Here is an 8067-nt window from a genome sequence, read left to right on the forward strand (position 1 = left end):
AAAATGGAAGTGAAGGTGCAGTTCAGGAGAGAACTTATAAATATTTTGCATATTCCCAACCTAAAGATTTAAACCTTTTTTATGTGTGGTCCATACAAAAAATAGGGTTGTCCATTTTTCAGAATTTGTGTGTGAGTGTGAGACTTCCCTTCTGATTTTTTTGCAGTCAGCCTCTCGTGGAAATTAATGGCAAAGACATACAGTTTGATTACTACACATAGGCCTACTGAAGCCTGCAGTGATTAAAAGTACATGAACACATAAACATCGCTTCATGTGGATTTGACTTATTTTGAGAAAACTATCATCATATAATATACAAACAGCAATGTTTCAGGAGTTTAGTACACAGAACAGGACGTATGCTTATTAGATAACCGTATCTGAGTTGATATATATGTTTTTATTTATTTATTTTTTTATATTTTATTAACTATTTTGTTTTCCAAACCATTGTTAGATGCAGTGTTTCCTGTAGTTATGCAAAGATTTGGTTTCAAAATCAGCATCAGTTAACAATTTTCTTATGATTTTAAATCTGCATTGAACTTCAAATCCATTTCAAAGTAAATGGCAGTACTAAAAACTGATTTTGTGGTGGGTGTGTTCAGATTTGATCATCTTAATTTAAATGGTGAAGGATTGTGGAAGTCTGACAGTGTTGAGCACTAATGTAAGGTTAACCCTGCATGGTGTAAATGTTTGAAAATGTTGAAAATAAACATTCATTAGAAATTTAGAAAATTAATCAAAAGTAATCAGTTACATTACTTTAATAAAGTTACACTACTATTTTACATTTTAAACAGGGTAACTTGTAATCTGTAACCTATTACATTTCCAAAGTAACCTTCCCAAACACTGGCTATAAATAGCGGACTCCGGAAATCCAAATAAAACTAGTGATAACAAGGCGCTCTGATTGTTTTCATATATTCACACATTATAGAAACAAAAATTATGGTGTATACAATTGATTTTAAGATTAAAAATAGACGATAAAGACAGTTTCATTAGCTATCATATCACAAAATTGATTCGTCTCATTCAGAGGTCCAGCATGTATTTACTCGCTAGCATTGTGCTGAAGCAGTAACAGACATCAAGTTTGCACTGACACTTTCCACACTGCTTCTCATATATTAAAACATCTAATTGCATATAAGACATTTGTATGTCTCTCATGATTGGATAGTCTAGTCAGACCAAATAATGATTTTGTTTTCTGTTTTGTTTTATTTTATTTATTTATTTTTCCTGGAGAGAAACCTCTCTGAGATTAAAAATCTCTTTTACAGTAATGTCTTGCCTAACAGAGACAGAAAAACAACACCACTAACAAAGCAAAAAAGCACTAACAAAGCAGCATACTTACTAACAGAGCAACATACATAATTAAAAAACTTTTTCTATTCGAGAATTCATCCTCTGGTTGTTTTTGATGACATATCCTTTCTAAAGGCGAGTGCTGGGCTCTAGTCTCTGATTGGTTTGGACAGCAGAGGAAGTGACTCTTGACTGATTCTTGACCGCTGACCTACAACAAGACATCAGAGATGGAGTGAGGGGATAAACGCCAACCATGCTCTGTTAAAAGTGGCTGGTGGAATTCTGCTGAGGTGGATGAAGCTCTTGGTGCAATTGATTAAACTATATTTCTCCCTGCTCAATGTGAAGGAAAGGAATATATATTTGCTCTTTCAGTGAGATCTGAACGTGCCCTTGCTTCACTTGGGGTATAAAATGATGTGTTATTTTAATTTACCAGACCAAGCTCATATTTCTCTCTCATTCTCTTAAGCATCAAGGATGCTTGTGGAAATCCTAGAATTAAAATGACATGCAATTAGATGGATTTCAAGTTCATTTATTTGTCATGTATCATTTCCTTAATTACTCTGTGAGAGACTGATGCTCACTAGGCAGCACAGAAGCTGATGTGAAGAAAAGCACAATATGAAAGTAAATTGCTCATTGTGCATTGTGATCTTTCTTTTGCACACGCAAGCAATCAAGTGAGGATTCTTTCAGCACTCAAAAGGGAGAAATGGGAGGGAAAAATGTTAGATTTACAGTGCTGTCTCAGACCCTCTCACATTCCTGAAAAAAATGCTATGAATGACACAATGCTGAATCTCTTTCTCATCTGTTTCTCTGCATAGAATGCTGAAATTTAATAAGTCCATAATATTAAAGCTCTGGTGCTGGGGATATATTTTACTATTTTATCAAGTACACTTTTATTTGGTTGTGAAATGCATTGAGCTGTGGCACTGGACTGGCTCACCCCTGCACAACCTATTGAGCTATTGGTTTTCATGCAGTTATGAATCGCAGAGAGGTATGGAGAACATGGGTCTCAAACTCAGTGAGCTATTGCATCTTGAGATTGATAAATATAAATAGTATCTGGTATACCATAATATCAGGTAAGACTCTAACTGCTACATATATGAAAACCAATGCTATGGTATATTTATGCCACTCAAGCTGAAAAAAAAAATATATATATATTGAAATTTTGTTTTACCTTTTTTAAAGCTTGTTTTGTCTTATTTTAAATCATCTTTTTAAGTCATCTTGAGGTCCCCTTGAAAGACTGCTGAGGCTCCCTGGTGGTCCCCGGACCCCTGGATAAGACGCACTACTCTAAAATCAGCTTAAGGCCAGTTTTAAGCCCGATTCACGGCTTATCACAAAAATGTTTTGCCAAAATAATCCTCTATAGAGTGATTTCATTCCAATAACTGTCTTTATCTGCTCCCGATCAAGACTCAGTTACAGTGTACATTTTAGGACATCCTCAGACCTCAGTCATCAAATGAAAAGGCGTCATGCCTCAAGACTAAAAGGCTTCAGTCATCGGACAAAACGGCATCGCGCCTTTGACTGAAAAGCTTCAGGTCTCAGGAAAAACGACGTCAGGTCTCATACAATTAATGTTAGGCATCAGACGAAACGGACTCGGACAAAAAGTCATCAGACAAAACGGACTCGGACAAAATGTCATCAGACGAAACGACTCGGACAAAAAGTCATCAGACAAAACGGACTCGGACAAAAAGTCATCAGACAAAACGGACTCGGACAAAAAGTCATCAGACGAAACGGACTCGAACAAAAAGTCATCAGACGAAACGGACTCGGACAAAAAGTCATCAGACGAAACGGACTCAGACAAAAAGTCATCAGACGAAACGGACTCGGACAAAAAGTCATCAGACGAAACGGACTCAGACAAAAAGTCATCAGACGAAACGGACTCAGACAAAAAGTCATCAGACGAAATGGACTCAGGTGGAGTATCGCGTTGCCCCGCCCTATGTGACGTCACACGCACGCCGTTCACAGGAAGTGGTATATAATGGTCGATTATATAGGAAAGAGAACATGCTTTTCGAGAGTCTTGTGTGCACGTTTAAAAAGTTAGTTAGCTTGCAACTAGCTAGCAACTAGCTTTTATTTTGGCCAAGTAGTAAAATGACCCTTACGAAAAATAACCATGGTTTTACTATCAAAAACCACAAAAAAAAAAAAAAAAAAAAAAACATATGGTCGATATAGTTAAATCATAGTATCCTGCAGATTAACCATGGGTTTGCTACTAACCATAGTTTAACCATGGTGTTTGTAGTAAAACTGTGGTTACACAAATGGTACATTAATCATTACACTAAAAAAAGTTACTATACTTTTACGATAATAAAACCACAATGCATTATATATAGAAAAACTTTGTTGTTTCATCTCATAAATAATCATAACAATTATACGTATAAAACGTACTTATTTGTGGATGTAACTTTTATGAGTATGATTATGTATAACACGCAATAAACACCATGCTAAATCCACATGATTTATAATGGTTTATAAGTCTTATATCTTGACATTATTTATTTAAAATATATACAGTATCTTACTATCTTATTGATATTACAATAAATATAGTTAAAATCAAAAGTGCCATATTACACATTCATCTGATCAGATTTTTTATATGATGGCTGTTTAAGGAAAAATAATATTTTAATTTTCATTATTATTGTTGTAGTTATTTATAGTGGTATTTGCCTGCTTTGAGTAAAGTAACAAAACAACAATGCCAAGATATGAGACTTGTATTATATCTAAGGGAAATATTCTGTTGTAAGTTAAGTGGATGCATTATATTCATTGCGTATTATAAATCATAATCTTAAATGCTATTACTACAAATAAGTAAACATTATAACACATTAAAACACATTTTTTATGATTACTTATGAGATGATATGACATATTACAAAGTTTTTTTTTTTCTAATACATTATGCATTCATTATAATGCCATAAGAATATTCTTATAATTTGTTTTAAATACGGGCTTCATAGGAAGTGTTACCGTTAAGTTTAATAGTTAATGTACTTCTTCACTGATGTTATACAATATCCTTATACAAATGAAAAAAAAAAATGTTTACAGCATCTAATGCTTTCATCTTGCAGTGAAACGCATCTAAGAAGATGAATAAAATCAAGTGAGCCACAGAGATGGCAAGAGCACAGGCATGTACTGTATTTTTCTTTTCTGCATTGGTAAGAACACTATTAACTCAAAGAAAGTATATGTAAACATTTAAACATCATAGACTAATAATGAACGAGTGCAGATTAAGTAACAAATATATAAATGAAAACCACCCATGATCAGTAAACGATCTTTAACTATTACTGTATTCGTTTTATATTAAGGGAGTTCATCCAGAGGCAGTGAGTGAACTTTGTGTCCTGAAACCAGAATCAGTTGGGAAGAATGGAATCAAGTCTACCCCATAAAAGGCTTACACAGATAATTCACAACTCTGTTTGTTTGCGTGTGTACACACAGCTATAGCTTAATGTCTTCACGATTCATAATTTGTGTTCATTTCTTTAGGTCCCCTTCCAGATGCTGATGTCTTGGCTTCTGGTGCAAAACTAAGTCAGATTAATCCCAAGCCTTTGCTGCCACACATACTTCAGGGCATGTCAAAAGTAGAGTTGTACCTCTTGGGAGTCCACTTTCCTACCAATGTCCCCCTATAGCTGCAGGTGTTCCTGATGTTAATTTTTTTTCCCCTCTACCTGTGCTTGGCTTTCAGTTTGGCTGTAATTTTAAAATAGTCCAGACGGACGAGTGCATCATCCATCTGAAACATTCTAGTTTGGACTAGTGGAGGTAAAAAGCACCTCTGCTGAAAACATTGCTCAGGTTCCATTTATGAAAGTTCAAAGAGGACTAACCAAACTTAAAGATACCCATAAGTACTGCTGGCAGGTACAAGGTCAGACTGCAGTCACTGGTGTGACTTTGTGACTGACACAAAATCAGATTTCATAATACAGATGATCTGGCAAGATGATGCCTTCATAGCATCAATGAAAGTACTATTATAACATTTACCTGGATGTGTATCTTTCAGTGGTATGAATGGACAGATTCTGTTCATATTATAGTATGAACCTAAGATTTATTTTTACATTCATAGTAAATATATACTTTATGTAGTTGAGTAGTATGTAGCATATTTTGTAGTAGATCTTTTGTAACATATTAGATACATCACAGAGTATAACAATAAATATATTGCACTTGCTATTAATTAGAAATATGTACATACCAAGGTGAATACTTTTTGTATTAAATCTTCTGTAATGTATATGATATGCATATTATTTTACTAGTTGTGTATATTCACATTTGATACATTGTATGATATAACAAAGAAGATTTTTTCATGAGTTATTATAAAAATACTTTTCATTGTCAACTATTTCATTGTGTCTGTCAAATTATTTTCAGGGACATTTTATTTAAATAATTTCATTATACAAAATATAAAATTTTAAATTTACATTTAAAATTTTACATTACAATGAAAAAATAAACAAAATAAGTAAAAACACATTTAATGATGGTAGGTATTAAAGGTATGCACTGAAACTAACTGAAAAGGTAAAAAAATAAAAATAAAAAAAACTACTAATCAAATGTTAACACTGTAACAGAACTATTGTAATAATCACAGTCATTCTTCAAAATCTAATATACTAATATACATTCACTGCTCAAGAAACATTGGTCCCTGATAATAAACTATAAAACAGCAATTATGCCAGATCTGATTAATTCTTCCTGACAAGGTGAGTGGCACAACAGTTTCAGTTGTTTCAGTGGTGTAGGGCTTTCACATCAGATTTCTGTACAGTGTACAGTACAGGATGACATGCAGGTTTGGATTGAACAAACGGTAATTCTCTGGCATGGAGGAGCTTATTTGTTGCCTGGACATCTAAATGGGTACTGAATCCAGGTAATCGTCCTGTTCAGCATAGCCACGCTTACCCAGAAAATGTCAGCGATAACTTGATTGACTGAAACAAACAAATATATATTTAATTATAAGACAGAACCCTTGTTTTTACAAAATAATTTAATTCAACAACTAGTGTTAGACTCATACAGGTATGTTATAATTAGACCAAGATTTCAATCTAATAGCTTGAAAGAATTTGCTTTACCCAGACGTAAAGTGACCATAGTTTTATTATAATAAAAGTGTAGTAACATGTTTTTTTTAGTGTAATGATTAATGTACCATTTGTGTAACCACAGTTTTACTACAAACACCATGGTTAAACTATGGTTAGTAGCAAAACCATGGTTAATCTGTGGATACCATGATTTAACTATATCGACCATGTGTTTTTTTGTTTTTTTTTATAGTAAAACCATGGTTATTTTCGTAAGGGTAATTTTACTACTTGGCCAAAATAAAAGCTCGCTAGTTGCAATATGGCTAACTAACTTTTTAAACGTGCATACAAGACTCTCGAAAAGCATGTTCTCTTTCCTATATGACTTAATTAGTGTAACATTTGAATAAAACTGTTAAAATATAAAATATCAGACGCTGCTTACCTCCTTTTGCCATCAATCGACCATTATATACCACTTCCTGTGAACGGCGTGCGTGTGACGTCACATGGGGCGGGGCAACGCGATACTCCACCTGAGTCCGTTTCGTCTGATGACTTTTTGTCCGAGTCCGTTTCGTCTGATGACTTTTTGTCCGAGTCCATTTCGTCTGATGACTTTTTGTCCGAGTCCGTTTTGTCTGATGACTTTTTGTCCGAGTCCATTTCGCCTGATGACTTTTTGTCCGAGTCCGTTTTGTCTGATGACTTTTTGTCCAAGTCCGTTTCGTCTGATGCCTAACATTAATTGTATGAGACCTGACACCTGACGTCGTTTTTCCTGAGACCTGAAGCTTTTCAGTCAGAGGCGCGATGCCGTTTTGTCCGATAACTGAAGCCTTTTAGTCTGAGGCATGTCCTAAAATGTACACCGTACTCAGTATTTTGTTCTTGATATTAATACGACTTATTATTATGACTATTGATCGGGCTGCCTCTGACGTGATACCCGCGATTACCAATGAGAGCGAGCAAGTGTCACCTACCGGATGTTGCATGCTTTTATAGCTGAAACCTGGCAGCCACAAACATTCTTTATACTTTGTTTTTCACTGTGAAACAGAATGCATGCCAGGAGAGCCAGCTGACAATGTTGATTGTCCTCTATTTTTTTTTCTTCTCTGTCCGTGAGATCATGTGTCACTGTGAAATCATTCCTACAGTGTGGTCTCGTGGAATCATCTAGTGTGTGCATTCAGAGGATTGTAAGGCTAAAAATTTGTTGAACTGTCTTCATGTCTGTGTTCTCCCATGCTTTTAAAATTGTTTAAGATTTGAAAATCTTCTAGTGTGTGGCTAGCCTAACAGACCATTTTGGTCTGGCTGGAGACTAGGGTTGCAACAGACGATTATTTTGATAATCAATAAATATAACGATTATTAGAATGATTAATCGACTAATCGTTCGATTGGTTTATGAAGTGTTGTATAAATAAATGTGACATGACTTTACTGGCGTGTCGATTGCAGAGCTGCTGCAAAAAATATCTACTTCGCTATGATCAGATGCTTTCCAAATTGCTGTTTTCTCACCACTCTCATTTTTTAAGTTTTTATTTTGTTATTGAGA

The sequence above is a fragment of the Carassius carassius genome, chromosome 11, assembly GCF_963082965.1.
Source record: "Carassius carassius chromosome 11, fCarCar2.1, whole genome shotgun sequence".
NCBI lineage: Eukaryota > Metazoa > Chordata > Actinopteri > Cypriniformes > Cyprinidae > Carassius > Carassius carassius.